Below are 17,580 nucleotides of genomic sequence, written 5' to 3'. Positions count from 1 at the left end.
TTAATCTGCATTATACACCATATGGACATAACAGACTACAGAACATTTTATCCAATAACTACAGACTGTGCATTCTTCTCATCAGCACACAGAACATTCTCCAGGACAGACCATATAGTAGGCTACAAGACAAATCTCAGCATTTAAAAATATCAATATCATATGAAATATTTTATCTCAACACAATGGAGTAAAACTAGAAATCAATAACAAGAGGAACTTTAAAAAACTGTACAAATATACAGAAAATAAACAACATGCTCCCAAATGACCATTGTATCAATGAGGAAATTAAGAAGGAAATAAATTCTTGAAACACATGAAAATGAAAATATAACATACCAAAACCTATGGGATACAGCAAAAGCCCTGCTAAGAGGGAGCTAGAAAAGCAAGGACTAACCAAACTCAAAATTAGTGGAAGGAAGGTAATAATAAAGATTACAACAGAACTAAATAGAGACCAAAAAAAAGGACCAATGAAATAAAAAATTGTATTGTTTGGAAAGATAAAATTGATAAACCACTAACTAGACTAACCAAGGGAAAAGAAGATCCAAATAAAATCAAAACAATAAAGGAGATATTACAACTGGTATACCAGAAATACAAAGAATAATTAGAAACTACTATGAAAAACCATATGCTAATAAATTGGAAAGGAGGAAATAGATAAATTCCTGAACATATACAATATACCGTAATTGAACCAGAAAGAAACTGAAAACTTGAACAGACCAATAAGGAGTAACAGGGTTGACTCAGTTATAAAAAGCCTCCCAAACAAAATTAAGGCCCAAACTGGGTGGCTTTATTGCTGTATTTTATCAATCTTGTAAAAGAAAATTAACACCAATTCTTTAAAAAATATTCAAAACAAATTGAAGAGAGGAGAATTCTTCCTAACTCATTCTATGAGGACGGCATCACTGATACCAAAACCGATGAACCTATAACAGAAAAAGAAAATGACAGGCCATTAATCTTGATAATATAGGTGTAAAAATTATTTACAGAATACTAGCAAAACAAAACCAATAGCACATCATAAAGATAATGCACCATGAGCAAGTGGGATTTATACTAGGAATGCAAAGATACTTCAACATGTGCAATTCATTAAATGTGGTACACTGAGAACACATGGACACATGGGAGGTAACAACACATACTGGGGCCTGTCAGGCAGGCATCAGAAGAGGGACAGCATCAGGAAGAATAGCTGTTAGATGCTGGGCTTAATACTTAAGTGATGGGATGATCTGTGAAGCAAATGACCATGGCACATGTTTGCCTGTGTGACAAACCTGCACATCCTGCACATGTACCCCTGAACTTAAAGTAAAAGTTGAAGGAAAATAAAATATCACATCAACAAAACAAAGGATAAAGACCATATGACATCTCAATAGAGAAAAAAGATCAGATAAACTTCAATATCCTTTATTATAAAAACCCTCAACAAATTAAGCATAGAAGAAACATACCTCAACTTAATAAAGGCTGTATATGACAAACCCACAGCTAATATCACACCAAATGGGGAAAAGCTGAAAGTCTTTCCACTAAACCTGAAACAAAACTCACTTTCACCCCTCCTATTCAACATACTACTGGAAATGCTAGTCAGAGCAAGCAAGAGAAAGAAATAATGTATATCCAAATTAGAAAAGAGGAAATCAAATATTCCCTCTCTGTAGACAACATAACTTTATTTGTGGAAAAACCTAAAGGCTCTACCAAAATAACTCTTAGAACTAATAAACAAATACAGCACAGTTACAGGATACAAAATCAACATAACTAAATCAGTAGCATTTCTGTACACTTATAATGAACTCATTGAAAAAGAAATCAAGAAAGTGATCCCATTTACAATAGCTGCAATTAAGAATAAAATAATGCCGGGCATGGTGGCTCACGCCTGTAATCCCAGCAGCTTGGGAGGTCGAAGTGGGTGGTTCACAAAGTCAGAAGTTCGAGACCAGCCTGGCCAATGTGGTGAAACCCTGTCTCTAAAAATTAGCTGGCCGTGGTGGTAGGCACCTACAGTCCCAGCTACTGGGGAGGCTGAGGCACGAGAGTCACTGGAACCCAGGAGGTGGGGGTTGCAGTGAGCTGAGATCATACCATTGCACCTCAGCCTGGGTGATAGAGCAAGATTCAATCTCAGAAAAAATAAATAAAATACCTAGATACAAATTTAACCAAAGCATTTCAAGACCTCAACAAGGAAAGTACAAAGCAAGCTGAAAGAAATTAAAGATAACAGCAAATAACTGGGAAGATGTCCATGCTCATGGATTGGAAGAATATTGTTAAATTGACTCCACTACTCAGAGCAATGCAATTCCTATCAGAATATTAATGACATTCTTCACACATATATAAATCTTAAAATTCATATGAAATCACAAAAGATTCAAAATAGCCAAAGCAATACGGAGCAAAAAGAACAAAGCTAGTTACATCACTCTACCTGACTTCAAGATATATTACAAAGCTATAGTAACCAAAACAGCATGGTCTTAATATGAAAATAGGGACATAGACCAGTAGAATAGAATAGAGAACCCAGAAATAAATCTGCCTATTTATAGCCCTCTTACTTTTGACTGGGTGCCAAGATCATGCATTGGGGAAAGACAGTCTTTTCAATAAACCATCATGGGAAAACTGGATATCTGTATGTAGATGAATGAAACTGGACCCTCATCTCTCACCATAGGCAAAACTCAAAATGGATTAAGCATAAGACCTGAAATTATAAAACTGCTAAAAGAAAACATAGACCCTTATCTCTCACCATAGGAAAAACTCAAAATGGATTAAATATAAGACCTGAAATTATAAATGTGCCAAAAGAAAACATACGGAAAACATTTTAGGATATTGGTCTTGGTAAAGATTTTATGGCTAAGACTTTAAAAGCACAGACAACAAAACAAAAACACGCAAATGGGGTTGTGTTAAAATAAAAGTTTCAGCATAGCAAAGGCAACAGCAGAATAAAGAGAAAACCTGTATAGTAGAAGAAAATATTTACAAAGTATTCATCTGACAAGGACTAATAGCCTGAATACACAAGGAACAGTTCAATAGCAAACACACACACACACACACACACACACACACACATCTAAAAGGCAAAGAACTGAATAGATACTTCTCAAAAGAAGACATACAGATGGCCATCAGATACTTGGCAAAATACTCAGAATCACTAATCATCAGGGAAATGCAAATTAAAACCACAGTGAGGTATCATCTCACCCCAGTTAGCAGGGCTGTTATCAAAAACACAGGACGTAACACATGTTGGCAAGAATGTAGAGAAAAGAGAACTCCTATACACTGTTGGTGGGAATGGAAATTAGTGCAGTTATTGTGGAGAACAATATGGAGATTTCTCAAAAAGCAAAAATAGAACTACAATATGATCCAGCCATCTCACTACTGGATATTTATTCAAAGGAAAGGAAATCAGTTGTCAAAGAGACACCTACACCCCCATGTTTATCATAGCACTATTCACAATAACCTATATATGGAATCAACCTGTGTCCATCATCGTGTGAATGGATAAAGAAAATGTGCTCTATTTGTACACAAGTACCATTCAGCTGTAACAATGAACGAAAAGGAGTCATTGGGAGCAATATGGATGGAAACTGGAGGTAATTATTTTAAGTGAAATAAGACAGGCACAGAAAGACAAACAAATACTGCATGTTATCACTCATGTGAGAGCTAAAAAAAAGTTTAAGTAGAGAGTAGAATGCTAGTTAAGAGGCTGTGAAGGGTAGTGTGGGAGGCAGGTGAGGAGAGATTGATGAATGGGTACAAACACAGAGATAGATAAGTTCTGGTGTTCGATAGCACAGGAGGGTGACTATGGTTAACAATAATTTATATTTCAAAATAGCTAGAAGATTTGATATTTTCCCACCACAAAGAAATGATAAATATTTGAGGTGATTGATATCCTAAACACCCTGATTGAATTATTACACATTGTATGCATGTATCGAAATATCGTAATATGTAACAATAAAAAAATAAAAGAACATTTCTTAATAAATTGGCAAAATTGAAAATTTTAATCATATCAAAAGAGTGTGGGGAAGGCTGGGCATGGTGGCTCACGCCTATAATCCCAGCACTTTAGGAGGCCAAGGCAGATGGATTGTCTGAGGTCAGGGGTTCAAGACCAGCCTGGCCAACATGGTGAAACTCCGTCTCTAAAAATAAAAAATAAAAAAGAGTGTGGGGAAATAGATATTATCATACACTATTGCTAGGAATGCAAATTACTAGAGCCACTTTGGAGATCAGTGTGGCAGTATCATTTTACAATTATCTGTAATTATCAATGGTAACTGACATGGCAACTCCCTTCTGGTTATCTCCCTCTTCTTTCTGACTTCTCTTTAATTCTTTGCTATTGTAACCCACAACTAACCTTTTGTCCTAAAGAATTGCTCAGGCAAAAAGATAAAATTCTTCCAATGTCCCTTTGAAAATTCTTCAACAATATAACTGATTAACATGAGTGGGGATTGTGGTTGTTTACATAGTCTAGAAACCATCAGTAAAATTGTAAAATTGTGTTCAGAGACATTCAGTAAGAGTACGACTAGGCCTGGTGTGGTTGCTCATGCCTGTTATTCCACTGCTTTGAGAGGCCAAGACATGAGGATTGCTTGAGTTCAGGAATTTGAGACCAGCCTGAGCAACATAGCAAGATCCTATCTCTAAAAGTAAGCTGGATGTGGTGGTACATGCCTGTTGTCCTAGCTAATAAGGAGGCTGAGATGGGAGGATTGCATGAGCCCAGGACTTTGAAGTTATGGTAAGCTATAAATGCTGTACTCTACTCCAGCCTGGGCAATGGTAGAACGAGACCCTGTCTTTTTTTGGGGGGCTGAGTGGGGTGTGTAAAGAGTACTACTGGAGAAAATTATTTGCTATTAATTTAATGTTAAATAATTTCCATAGTAGAGACATTTTCAGGGATTGGAAATGTCCTATCCTTTCTCATATTCTTTTGAATTAAAGGCTGGACACAGTAGCTCACGCCTATAGTCCCAGCACTTTGGGAGGCCAAGATGGGCGTATCACTTGAGGTCAGTAGTTTGAGGCGAACATGGTGAAACCGCGTTTCTACTAAAAATACAAAAATTAGCCCAGCTTGGTGGCAGAGACCTGTAATCCCGGTTACTTGGGAGGCTGAAGCAGCAGAATCACTTGAGCCTGGGAGACAGAGGTTGCAGTGAAGAGAGATCACTCCACTGCACTCCAACCTGGGTGACAGAGCAAGACTTGTCTCAAAAAAAAGTGTAAAAAAAAAAAAAAAAAAAGAATTATATAAAAAGGTTATTTCTAATAAATATAAAAATTATCCCTTAAACAGGGACTTACCAAGTGACCTAGCAATCCCACTCCCAAGTAGCATACATCTACACGAAGATGTCAATATGAATATTCATAGCAACACTATTTTTAATAGCTGAAAAATGGAAACACCCAAAATGTTCAGAAGCTGGTCAATAGATAAACAAAATGTCATTTATCCATGCAATGGAATATTCATCAATAAAAAGAAAAAAGTACTAATGCATATTACAACATGGTAAACCTTGAAAACAAGCTATGATTTCATTTGTATAAAATGTCCAGAAAAGCCTAATATAGAGATAAAGAAAGTATATATTAGTGACTACCTAGTGCTGGGAGTGGGAACTGGGAGCAACTGCCAATGGATATGAAGTTTCTTTTAGGGGTGTTAGAAATCATCTAAAATTAGGTTTTAAGAATGCTTGCACAATTGTCAACTAAAAATCACTTTTTTTTTTTTTTTTAAGACAGGGTCTTGCTCTGTTGCCTAGGCTGGAGTGCAGTGGCATGACCCTGACTCCCTGCAACCTCTGCCTCTTGGGTTCAAGCAATTCTCCTGCTTTAGCCTCCCAAGTAGCTGGAACTACAGGTGTGGCCCACCATGCCTGGCTAATTTTTATATTTTTGGTAGAGACAGGGTTTTACCATGTTGGCCAGGCTGATCTAGAGCTCCTGACCTCAAGTGATCTACCTGCCTCAGCCTCTCAACATTCTGGGATTACAGACATGAGCCACCACACCTGGCCTAAAAATCACTTTAAATGGGTGAATTTTATGGTATATAAATTATATCTCACTAATACTTTAAAAAATTGTTTCCTGTTTTTAGTATTGTTCAAAATTAAAAATGAATTAAATGTCACTAAGAACAAAATAAATGCTACAAAGCTTTGCTTACTTTTAGAGTGTATAAGCTTTTTTCCTTTTCTTCTCAAGATTTTTCTGCCTACTTCCCCCTTACACTAGTAGGGAATTGCTTTTTAAAAACTGAATTCTTGGCCAGGCACAGTAGCTCATGCCTGTAATTCCAGCACTTTGGGAAGCCAAGGCAGGCAGATCACTTGAGGCCAGGAGTTCGAGACCACTTTGGTCAACATGGTGAAACCCCATCTCTACTAAAAATACAAAAATTAGCCAGACATGGTGCACACATGTAGTCCCAGCTACTCAGGAGGCTGAGACAGGAGAATGTCTTGAGCTTAGGAGGCAGAGGTTGCAGTGGGCAGGGGGTCTTGCCACTCTACTTCAACCTGGACAACAAAATGAGACTCTGTCTCTCAAAAAAAAAAAAAAATTGCCTGAATTCTCTAAGATGTCATGTCAGAATCCCTTTCTGTATCCATAATAGCTACAATGATAAAACAAATGAGAGCAGATACTATCTAAATCCTTTTTATGAAAACTACGTCCTGGTGACTAATAATGTAAATTTTTAAATTACGTGTAGTTTCATAGGAATAGCACTGAATCTGTAAATTGCTTTGGGCAGTATGACCATTTTTACTATATTGACTCTTCTGGTCCATGAGCATGGAATTTTCTTCCATTTATTTGTGTTGTCTCTGATTTCCTTCACCAGTGTTTTGTAGTTCTTGTAAATATCTTTTACCTCCTTGGTTAAATGTATTCATTCCTAGGTATTTCATTTTTCTTTGTGGCTATTGTAAGTGGGATTATGTTCTTGATTTCATTTATAGTCTGGGTGGTGTTGTTATATAGAAATGGCACTAATATTTGCACACTGATTTTTGTATTCTGAAACTTTACTAAAGCCACCTATCAATTCTAAAAACCTTTTGGCAGAGTCTTTAGGATTTTTCTAGATATAGAATCATATCGTCAGTAAAGATAGATAGTTTGACTTATTACTTTCCTATTTGGATACCTTTTGTTTCTTTCTCTTGCATGATTGTTCTGCTTAGAACTTCCAGTACCATGTTGAATAGGAATGATTAGAGTGGACATCCTTGTCTTATTCCACTTCTCAAGAGAAATGGTGTGAACTTTTGTCCATTCAGTGTGATGTTGGCTGTGGGTTTGTCATAGATGGCTCTTACTATGTTGAGGTATATTCCTTCAGTGCCTAGGTTTTGAGGGGTTTTATCATGAAGGAATATTGGATTTTATCAAAAGCTATTTCTGTGTCTATTAAGATAATCATATGGATTTTGCTTTTGCTTCTGTTTATGTGGTGAATCATATTTGATTTACATATGTTGAACCAGCCTTTGATGCCCAGAATAAAGCCTACTTGATCATGGTGCCTTAACTTTTTGATGTGCTGCTGGATTAGATTTGCTAGTATTTTATTGAGAATTTTAGGATCTATTTTCAGGAAGGATATTGGCCTGATATTTAGTTTTTTGTTGTTGTGTCTCTGCCAGATTTGGGGATCGGGCTGATACTGGCTCCATAGAATGAGTTATGGAAAAGATCCTTGTACTTGATCTTTCGGAATAGTTTTAGTAGGATTGGTATCAGTTCTTCTTTGTATGTCTGGTAGAATTCTGCTGTTAATTCTTCTGGTCCAGAACTTTTTTTGGCTGCTAGATTCCTTATTACTGATTCTATTTGAGAAGTTGACATTGGTCTGTTTAGCCTTTTAATCTCTTCCTGATTTAATCTCAGGAGATTGTGTGCTTCCAGGAATTTATCCATTTCTTGTAGATTTTCTAATTTTTGTGCATAGTGTTGTTCATAATAGTCTCTGAGGGTCTTTTGTATTTCTGTGGGATCAGTTGTAATACCACATTTATCATTCCTGATTGTGCTTATTTGGATCTTTTCTCTTTTTTGTAAATCTAGTTGTGGTGGGGAGTCTATCAATCTTATTTTTTCAAAAAAACAACTTTGGGTTTCATTGATCTTTTGTATGGATATTTGCATCTTGGTTTCAATAAGTTCTCCTCTAGTTTTATTTATTTCTTTTCTTCTGCTAGCTTTGGGATTGTCCTTTTTTTTTCCTCTAGTTCTTTTAGGTACAAAGTTAGATTGTTAATTTTAGACATTTCTAACTTCTTGGTGAAGGTATTAGAGCTATAAACCTTCCTCTGAATAATACTTTGGCTGCATCCCAGAGACTTTTGTAAGTTGTATGCCTATTTTCATTAATTTCAAAGAATTTTTTATTTCTGCCTTAGTTTTGATGTTTACCCAGGAGTTATTCTGGAGTAAGTTGTTTAATTTCTATATATTTGTGTAGTTTTGAGAGATCCTTTGTATTGATTGCTATTTTTATTGTGATATGGTTCAAGAGTGTACTTGGAATGATTTCAATTTCTTTGAATTTATTCATACTTTGCTTTGTGACCACGCATATGATCAGTCTTAGAATATGTTCCATATGCAGATGACAAGAATGTATGCATTCTTCACAGAATTAGAAAAACCTATTTCAAAGTTTGCATGTAACTAAAAAAATAGCTCAAATAGCCAAAGCAATCCTTTGCAAAAAGAACGAGGCTGAAGGCATCACACTACTCAGCTTCAAACTGTACTATAAAGCCACACTAATCAAAACAGCTTGATACTGGTACAAAAATAGACACATAGATGAATGGAATATAATTGAAAATTCAGAAATAAAGCCACACACCTACAACCATCTGATCTTCAAAAAGGCCAACAAAAGCAATGAATAGAGAAATGAATCCCTATTCAATAAATGGTGCTGGAATAACTGGCCAGCCATCTGCACGAGATTAAAGCTGGACCCCTACCCTTTACCGTACAAAAATTAACTCAAAGTGGATGAAATATTTACATGTAAGACTTCAAAGTAAAAAAATTCTGGAGGACGACCTAGGGAATACTCTTCTCGACATCAGCCTTGGCAACAAATTTTTAGCTAAGTCCCCAAAAACAATTGCAACTAAAACAAAAATAGACATGTAGGAACTAATTAAACTAGAGAGTTGCTGCATGGTAAAAGAAACTAACAGAGCAAACAGTTAACCTACAGAGTGAGAGAAGACATTTGCAAGCTATGCATCCAACAAAGGTCTAATATCCAGAATCTAGGGAGCTTAAACAATTCAACAAGCAAAAAACAACCCGATTAAAAATGGGCAAAAGACATGAATAGACATTTCTCAAAAGAAGACATGCAAGTGGCCAACAAACATGAAAAAATGCTCATCATCACTAATCATCACCAAATGGAAATCAAAAGAACAGTGAGATGCCATCTCACACCAGTCAGAATGGCTATTATTAAAACGTAAGAGAAAAAAAAAGAAACGGTGCTGGTAAGCCCATGGAGAAAATGGAACACATGTACTCTGTTAGTGGGAATGTAAACACGGCCACTGTGTAAAGCAGTTTGGAGAACTTAAAACAAAAATACCACTTGACCCAGCACACCTGTTACTGGGTATATACCTAAAAGAAATAAATTATTTTGCCAAAAAGACATATGCATTCATACGTTCATTACTTCACTATTCACAATAGTAAAGACATAGAATGAACCCAAGTGCACACATCAGTGGTAGACTGGATAAAGAAAAATATGGTAAATATACACCTGGAAATACTATGCATAAAAAGAATGAAGTCATGTCCTTTGCAGCAACATGGATGGAACCAGAGGCTGTTATCGTAAGCAAATTTACACAGGAACAGAAAACCAAATACTGCGTGTTCTTACTTAGGAGCTAAGCATTGAGCACACATGGACATAAATATGGGAATAGTAGACACTGTGGGCTACTCTGGGGGTAGCGGACAGGTGGTTAAAAAACTACCCATTGGATATTATACTCACTACCAGGGTGATGGGATCTGTACTCAAAACCTCAGCATTATGCAATATTTCCATGTAGCAAATCTGCATATATAGCTTCTGTATCTAAAAAATTGAAATTAAAAAGAATTATTTGTAGTGAACAGTTCAGAAATACATATATTTCTAATAAATGTATGGTATTAAATCAACTTGTGCATGTTTTCATTGTAAACAATAAGATGGTTAGCATATCACCAATCTGATACCTGCTGTCTCCATGCCTTAGCATGCATGGCCTTACATGGCCTTCAGAAGCAAAGATTTATTCTTATATTGCATACCAGGACACCTCACTTCTCAACCCTTGCCACAGATAGTGGTTTTAAAATGATAGCTAATAAGCTGAAATGTAAGGCTGCTTAGGGTTCTTCTAGGCTGTTCTGTAAATTTTGTTAAATGCAGATAGATGACACTAAAAGGGGAAAATAAAACATGTTGTCCCTCATATATGGCATAGCATATCCAAAGAATTAGCTTCTTTGTATGTAATAACTACATGTTCTTGGCTCTAGATAATTTTTAATCATACTTGTTATATTAGAACATAATTTGTGGGATAAATATTTTCTCAAATGGCAATTCATAGATTTTTTTCAGGATGCTAGATTATCTGACTGCATTCTTTGCAGTCATGACTTATATGTAACTTGTATGAAAGCAGGGGATAGAGAGCATTATCCATAGAAATTAGAGAACTGTCCTGAAAAATATTGCTGCTACCACTGGTTAAATACAAGAAGCTGGTTAATAAATTGTATAAACATTACACTTTATCTGCTGCACACGAATAGATAGAATACTGGTGCTTCTTAGCCTTTGTTCTAACATATTTACACAAATCTTTTTGAAAGTAATTTTCTTCCTAGAAGAAACAATATAGGTGGGATTCGGGAATTGGAAGTTTCATTGCCACTTGAGTCTGCTTGCTTTGATAACCTCATTCCCAAATTTATTTGGAATGAGAGCAGTTTGATTTCTTTCTACACAGTAACTGCTTATTCTGCCCTAATCTGAAACGTATGAGTTCTTGCCACACTATGGACCAGAGGTGACATCTTAGATAGTGAACATTATTTCCCAGGAGATAGAGAAAAACAGTGGACTTGAAAGTGTCAGCTGGTTAAAAAAAAAAAAAAATCACTTCCTTTTTAGCATTTTTTTTCCCCAAGTTCCAATAAATAGAGATTAGTCTGCAGCCTACAGCCACATATTTAGTTGTCATATCAGATCTTTGGTAGAATCCAAAAGACTGTTAGTGGATATTATGATCTAATTGATAAAATATGTCCAGGTGAAGATTTTTTTTTAATGAAAGGAATCTGTAAATATATTGCAGTGTTTCATTTATACTACTGAAATATTTGAACATTAGGTATTTTACAGTATGAGGTGAGAGTTAAGGGATGAGACGAAAATACATGGAAGCCAAAAGCATTTTATCAAAACGTCATGTTTTCCTTTAAGACTTTTATGTGCCTGTAAATAGTGAAGGTAGCAAGGTTAAAAGTGATTATTAAGTCAATTTCTTTATTCTTGTTTTCAGAAATTCCAGGAATTTCCTCTGAAAGGATATAAAATTTTTGGTGCCATAAAAGGTTTTTATTTTTTGATTGCTATAGCTTCCATTTGCTTTTCTAACTGCATGGAAACAGGTTTTTAAAATTGATTTTAGGGTTGAGGGTAACTGAATACACATAGGATGAACAAACAGAAAAATTTAACAAACATTATTTTATTTGTGGAATTTCTGGGTAGATAGAGTGGGCAAAAGTTTATTTGAACATGGATGAAAAGAAATAATGACTGTATTTCTGATCATACATTTTGTTTATAAAGTGTCTGAGAACATTTTTGCAATCTTGATTGGCTTATGGTGGCTTGTTTTAAGTGGATGCTGTCTCAGAAGAGCTTGCAATTGCAGATGAAAGAGTGCTAATTTTTAATAATCCTACAGAAAAAAATTTACATTGAACTCAACTTATTTGTTTTTCACATTGCTCCTGAGGTGAAGAGGATTGATTTCTGCATTACTTTTGCTATTTGGCATTGTCTCCTTTGGTACTCAGTGTGTGCAAGTCTTAATCCTTTAACCTTGAATCTGAGCCCTGAGCTATTTGATGGAAAGAGAGACGTTCTTTGTTATATGGTATGGTGGAATATCATATTAGTCTGAGTCAACTTGAGAAAAATAACCAGTAGGAGATATAGATTATAAGATATATTGCAGGGAATTGGCTTACACAGCTGTCCGTGCTGGCTAGGCATGTCTGAAATCCATAGGCAGGCTTTCAGGAAGGTCAGGCTGGAACTTAGGAACAGGCTGAAGCTGCTATCCACAGGGGGAATTACTTAGTTTTCAGGAAAGCCTCGGGTATGCTTTTAAGGTTTTTCAAGAAATTGAATCAGCCCCATCCAGATTACCTAGAATTTTAAGGACTTTAATCACATCTACAGAATACCTTCACAGCAACACCTAGATTAGTGTTTGACTGGTTAACTGGGAGCTTTAGTCCAGCCAAATTGACACATAAGGAAGACCATCATAGCCCATACCTTGTCAACTTAGCACCCATACACATGTCCTTAAACTGTACTTAACCTGCAAATAAAAACATTGAAAACATCATACTTCCATCTAACATGATACAACTATCCTACATACTCCTGAAAACATGCTAACCCTTGCCCCAGAAAAGGATGCAAAGTCCTTGGATGTTGTTTACTTTTTTCCTTGATATCTGTAAGTAAAATGCTGAGAAATAAAGTTAACTTTTAATGTATCTCATGTTAGATGATAAAGGGATACAAAAGGGAAGAAAACAAAAATATTGGGTTAAAAATTATGTATACTAACATAATCATAACAAAAGCAGAATTGCTTATAGCTGCTATAGTCCTCATCTCTGCAACTGGTCCCATAGCCATAGCTTATATTTATAATTGCCTTTTTTTTTTTCTGAGACAGGTTCTCACTTGGTTGCTCAGGCTGACATGAACACGGCTCACTGCAGCCTTGACTCCTTGGGCTCAAGCAATCCTCCCATCTCAGCTCCCCTGGTAGCTGGGACTACAGGTGTGCCACCACACCCAGCCAATTTTTGTGTTTTTTGTAGAGACAGGGTTTTGCCATGTTGCCTAGGATGGTCTCGAACTCATGACCTCAAGTGGTCCACCTGCCTTGGCCTACCAAAATTCTAGGCTTATAGGTGTGAGCCACTGCACCCAGCCTGTAATTACTTTCTTTCGCTACCTATTTCATATTCCCTTTGCCATCAGCAAGCTCCTCAGCTGGTCATGGTTCTTTATCTAGTGTAGTGAACCAAACCTATATTCCTGAAGGGGCTGAGTCATTAGTAGTCCTGCCAGAATTAGGTTGTTTTAGTTTCCTATTGACTGTTCTCACAGAATATAGTACAAAGAGATGTCCTAAGGATTCCTCCTGTATTCCAGACATACTCTTCCTTTGTGTAGTAGCAATCTATTTTCCCCCTGATTATCATGATCAGTCACCCTAGCCAATACAGTACCCTCTTCTTTGCCTCTTAATTCAGAGGCATGAATTGATCCAAGTGGCTGGGTAGTAGTGTCAACTTCCAGTTCAGTGGAAGTATTGTTGTGTCTCCTGTTGGAAGCATTCCTCCCTTTGGAACCTCTAGACCAACAGACCCTGAAGTCATTGAGAAGAGAAGCAAAAATTTTACTAGCGGAGCAGTTGGAGAAATGGTTAGTTAGAGCCATTCCCATTTCCATCCTTTCATTCTTGGCCCTGTGAACCTTAGCTACAGAAGAAATGGCATCATATATTAAACAATGAATTAGAGCCTTTCCCTAGTCCCACAAAGTGTTGCCACCTCATTGGCACTTTGGGGTATCCAAAAAGACATTTCATAATTCTCTCAAGACAGCTGCTTTGTCATGATGGGGGATATGCTAAGATCAGAAAATTCCATGAACATATTTTATTCTCTTTGAAGGGAGTTTCTTGATCTGAAGCAATGCTGTCTGAACTACCAATATGGTAGATAAAACACTCTGTAAGTGCATGGATGGTGGTTTTGCAGAAGTATTATGTGCATAAAAGAGAGGAAAATTCATATATAGAATAAATGTCTCTTTCAGTGAGGTATATTATCTAGCCCTGTGACAGCTACTGATACTACTGATAGCTATAGCCTATCAGTTTAAAAAGAAAATAAAGGAAAGTTACAGATAAACAAGGGGATAAAGCTTGGATGAATGCTGTGGTACTAGGTTAGAGAAAAGACCTTATATGTACTCATGTTTATATATTGTCTTAGTCTGCTTGGGCTTCCATAACAAAAATGCCATTGATTGGGTGGCTCAAACAGACAGTTAGACAGGCTGGAAGTACAAGATCAGAGTGACAGCATGGTTGGATTCTGACTGGGGCTCTCTTCCTGGCTTATAGATGGCCACCTTCTTGCTGTGTCACCCATGGGCTGAGCAAGAAAGCTCTTCAGTGTCTCTCTATAAAAGAGCACTAATCCTGTCACCACCTCCCCATGAATTCATCTGAACTTAATTACATCTCAAAGGACCCATCTTCAAATATCATTATATTGGGGGTTAGGCCTTCACTATATGATTGAGGATGGGGGAGCCCATAGTTCAGTCCATAGTGTGTGTTTTCATGTATTTGTGAATATGTGAATGTATGTATAAAATGGCAGTGGTCATATACAATAAATACAGATTTGTGTTAATATACATGATATGTGTTTCTTGCCTTTGTCTTCTGAGAGAGCCTAGAAGCAGTCATACCCAGTTGTAGTGAGTTCACCCAGCACCCAGATATTGGTTTCTAAATACCATTCTCCATTAAAAGAAGATCTTAGAGAAATGGCTTATTGTAGGGATGGGGCAAAGAAAAGGAAAGATGAGCTTAGAAAAATGTCATTAGTTTTGACAAATGTAGTACTATAAGATATTGACTTCAGGGGAAACTGGATGAAGGGTATATGGAAACTCTCCTGATAATCTTTGAAACTTTGTTGGAAATCTAAAACTTTCAAAATAAACACTTGATTTTCAAAAACCAAAGGTGTAAAGACAAAATAATATGCAAACAAATCAGAGGCAGGGGAAGCATAGATTTTTTTTAAAAAATCATCTTGATTTTACAACATACTGATTAGTCTGTGACTACTCAGTGTCATCTAATGGTAGCTACAATACCTTAGCAATAATAAAAGATAGGATTGTAAATAAAATTTAGTTACACTGACTCCCAGTGACATTTGCTAAAATTCCCTGCATGAGGACACTATGTCATATGTTTTGCTGTTTATTTTGTTATTTGTTTCCTTGTAAAATGATACATAGAAGTTACTTTGGCTGAGATGGAATGGGGCATAAAAAAGCAACATGACCTTATAGCAAAGAAAGGGGGACAAGAAGAGATGAGTAATTATTTAGAATTCCTGGTAGTTTGATAAAGAGATTCTATAATCTTTGTTGCCTTATTAGTAAAGTTAGTAAAGAAGTGCTGGATGGTGTAAGAAATGAATGGTTTTACTTAAGACAGAGAAGGTCTCATAGTTTATCCAGAGAACCAGCCCAAAAACTCTCAAGGACAGCCAGAGAGGCTCTAGTTCTACCTGAAAATGAAATTCCTAGCTGTGAAGTAGTTTTCTATTCTGATTTCTATTACTACAGAAATTTCTCTGTATTGGTCTTTGAATCGTAAGTGCTTTATGTGCAAGCAGGTGTCTTTCAGAGAATATCAAAAAAAGGATACCTTTTAAAACTCCACTTCATTAGAAAGTTTGAAGAATTTCTAGAGAGAATGAAGAAATTAATATAAAAGGAATCTGAAAAGTATAAGATTCTGAGGAGCATCTAGATTTTAGAAATTCCTAGCTTTCTTAAGTGGGGAAAAGCACTGTCAGGTATGTGGTAAATGGAAAAATATGACAGCTTAAAGAGATAAAAGACAAGCTCTGTTCTGTCATACTTATACTATAGAGATTTTGCTTCTTGAAATATTATAATGAAAAGAATAAAAACCAAAACCATGAAGATAGATTTTTTAATTTTTAGAGTTTAAAGAGCCTATAGAGGTATAGTTCAACTCTCTCATTTTATGAATGTGTAAACTAAATAAACATATGTAAAAGAGGAGGAACAGAAAGAGAATGAATCCAATTACCATTGTGTATATCCAACCATTTGAAAAACATGAAAATAGCAAAGAAAATTTCTAAGTTCTTATAAAATCAAGGAAATCTATTAATCAAGGAAATATATTGTCTTTTATAAGAAGAATTTGTCAGGTTAGTTGATAATACCTTATATCCATTTGGAGATAGTCTAATGTAGACCTGACATAATTCTAAAGAAAGTGTATCATCATTTTAGGACTTCTATCTATTTATCCATCTATCGTTACAAAAAACGTGTTGAGATTCTTCAAATCTAATAATTCTATGGGAGTCATGATGTGACTACAGATCACAACATAGATTTGAGGTGTAGGACCATGTCCTCGGACAGCTGGAAAAATGACTTTTAGCTGTAGGTGAATTACTTTATGTGATGACCAGGAAGAACATCTAAAGCTAGCTTTCCTAATTAAAAGAGTGTTAAAGTGAATATAGAAGAGCTAATAGGATAAAACTCTGAACATATTCTTTAGGATAGTAGACATGTTGAAAATTAAAAGCACTTGCACTGGACCTTAAGGTTTTTGAAGAGATACAGGCCTCCTATTTGTTATTTGGTGATTGCGTGAATGAAGGAGATGTTTCACAGAGTGTGTGTGTGTGTGTGTGTGTGTGTGTGTGTGTGTGTGTGTGTGTGTAACATATGAATGACCATTGAAACCAAAGATATACCCGAATCTCCAAGAGAGATTATTACAGAAAATTGAAACTGGTGGCGTCCAGGCTGAACCAAATACTATATACAGACATAGTATATAGTATTTGGTTGGGACGATGTTCTTAGATATTTAGAATTTAAGTGCATTTAGATGACATGACATGAGGCTAAAATAGAATCTCAAATAATAGCAATATTTCAAGAATTAGCCGAGAAAGAGAAGTCTGCAATGGAGACTAATACAAGCAGTAAGAAAGACTGGCAGAAAACCAAGAGAAAGTTGTGTCATAAAAGTCAAGGAGAAAAAGAATTTCAAGAAAGGAGTAATAATTATTATATCATGCTTAAAGGGTTATGTGATAAGGATGATAATGTGTCCATTGAACTTAGTACAGAGATAGTAAGAATGGAAGATAATGGACTTTGGATTGAGTTGGGGGTGAAGTAGTAATGACAACGGGACTTAGCCATGAAGCGGAGAAGCAGGGAATTGTAGCTGGATGCAGACTTAAGAGTCAAAGGTGGGTTTTGTTAAGCCAAGTAAGTCACAAAGATAT

The 17,580-nt window shown here is 36.0% G+C and overlaps 1 protein-coding gene across 7 annotated transcripts in view; it reads left to right on the top strand.

Annotated features, from left to right (window-relative positions):
- Positions 1-17,580, top strand: part of KIAA1328 (KIAA1328 ortholog) — a 338,167-nt gene that overhangs the window by 236,550 nt on the left and 84,037 nt on the right. The window lies entirely within an intron of this gene.

Source organism: Sapajus apella, unplaced genomic scaffold (assembly GCF_009761245.1).
Source record: "Sapajus apella isolate SASKATOON/1434 unplaced genomic scaffold, GSC_monkey_1.0 scaffold57, whole genome shotgun sequence".
Taxonomy (NCBI): domain Eukaryota; kingdom Metazoa; phylum Chordata; class Mammalia; order Primates; family Cebidae; genus Sapajus; species Sapajus apella.
Note: the sequence above shows the minus strand (reverse complement) of the source record. Positions and strands in the feature narration are given on the sequence as shown.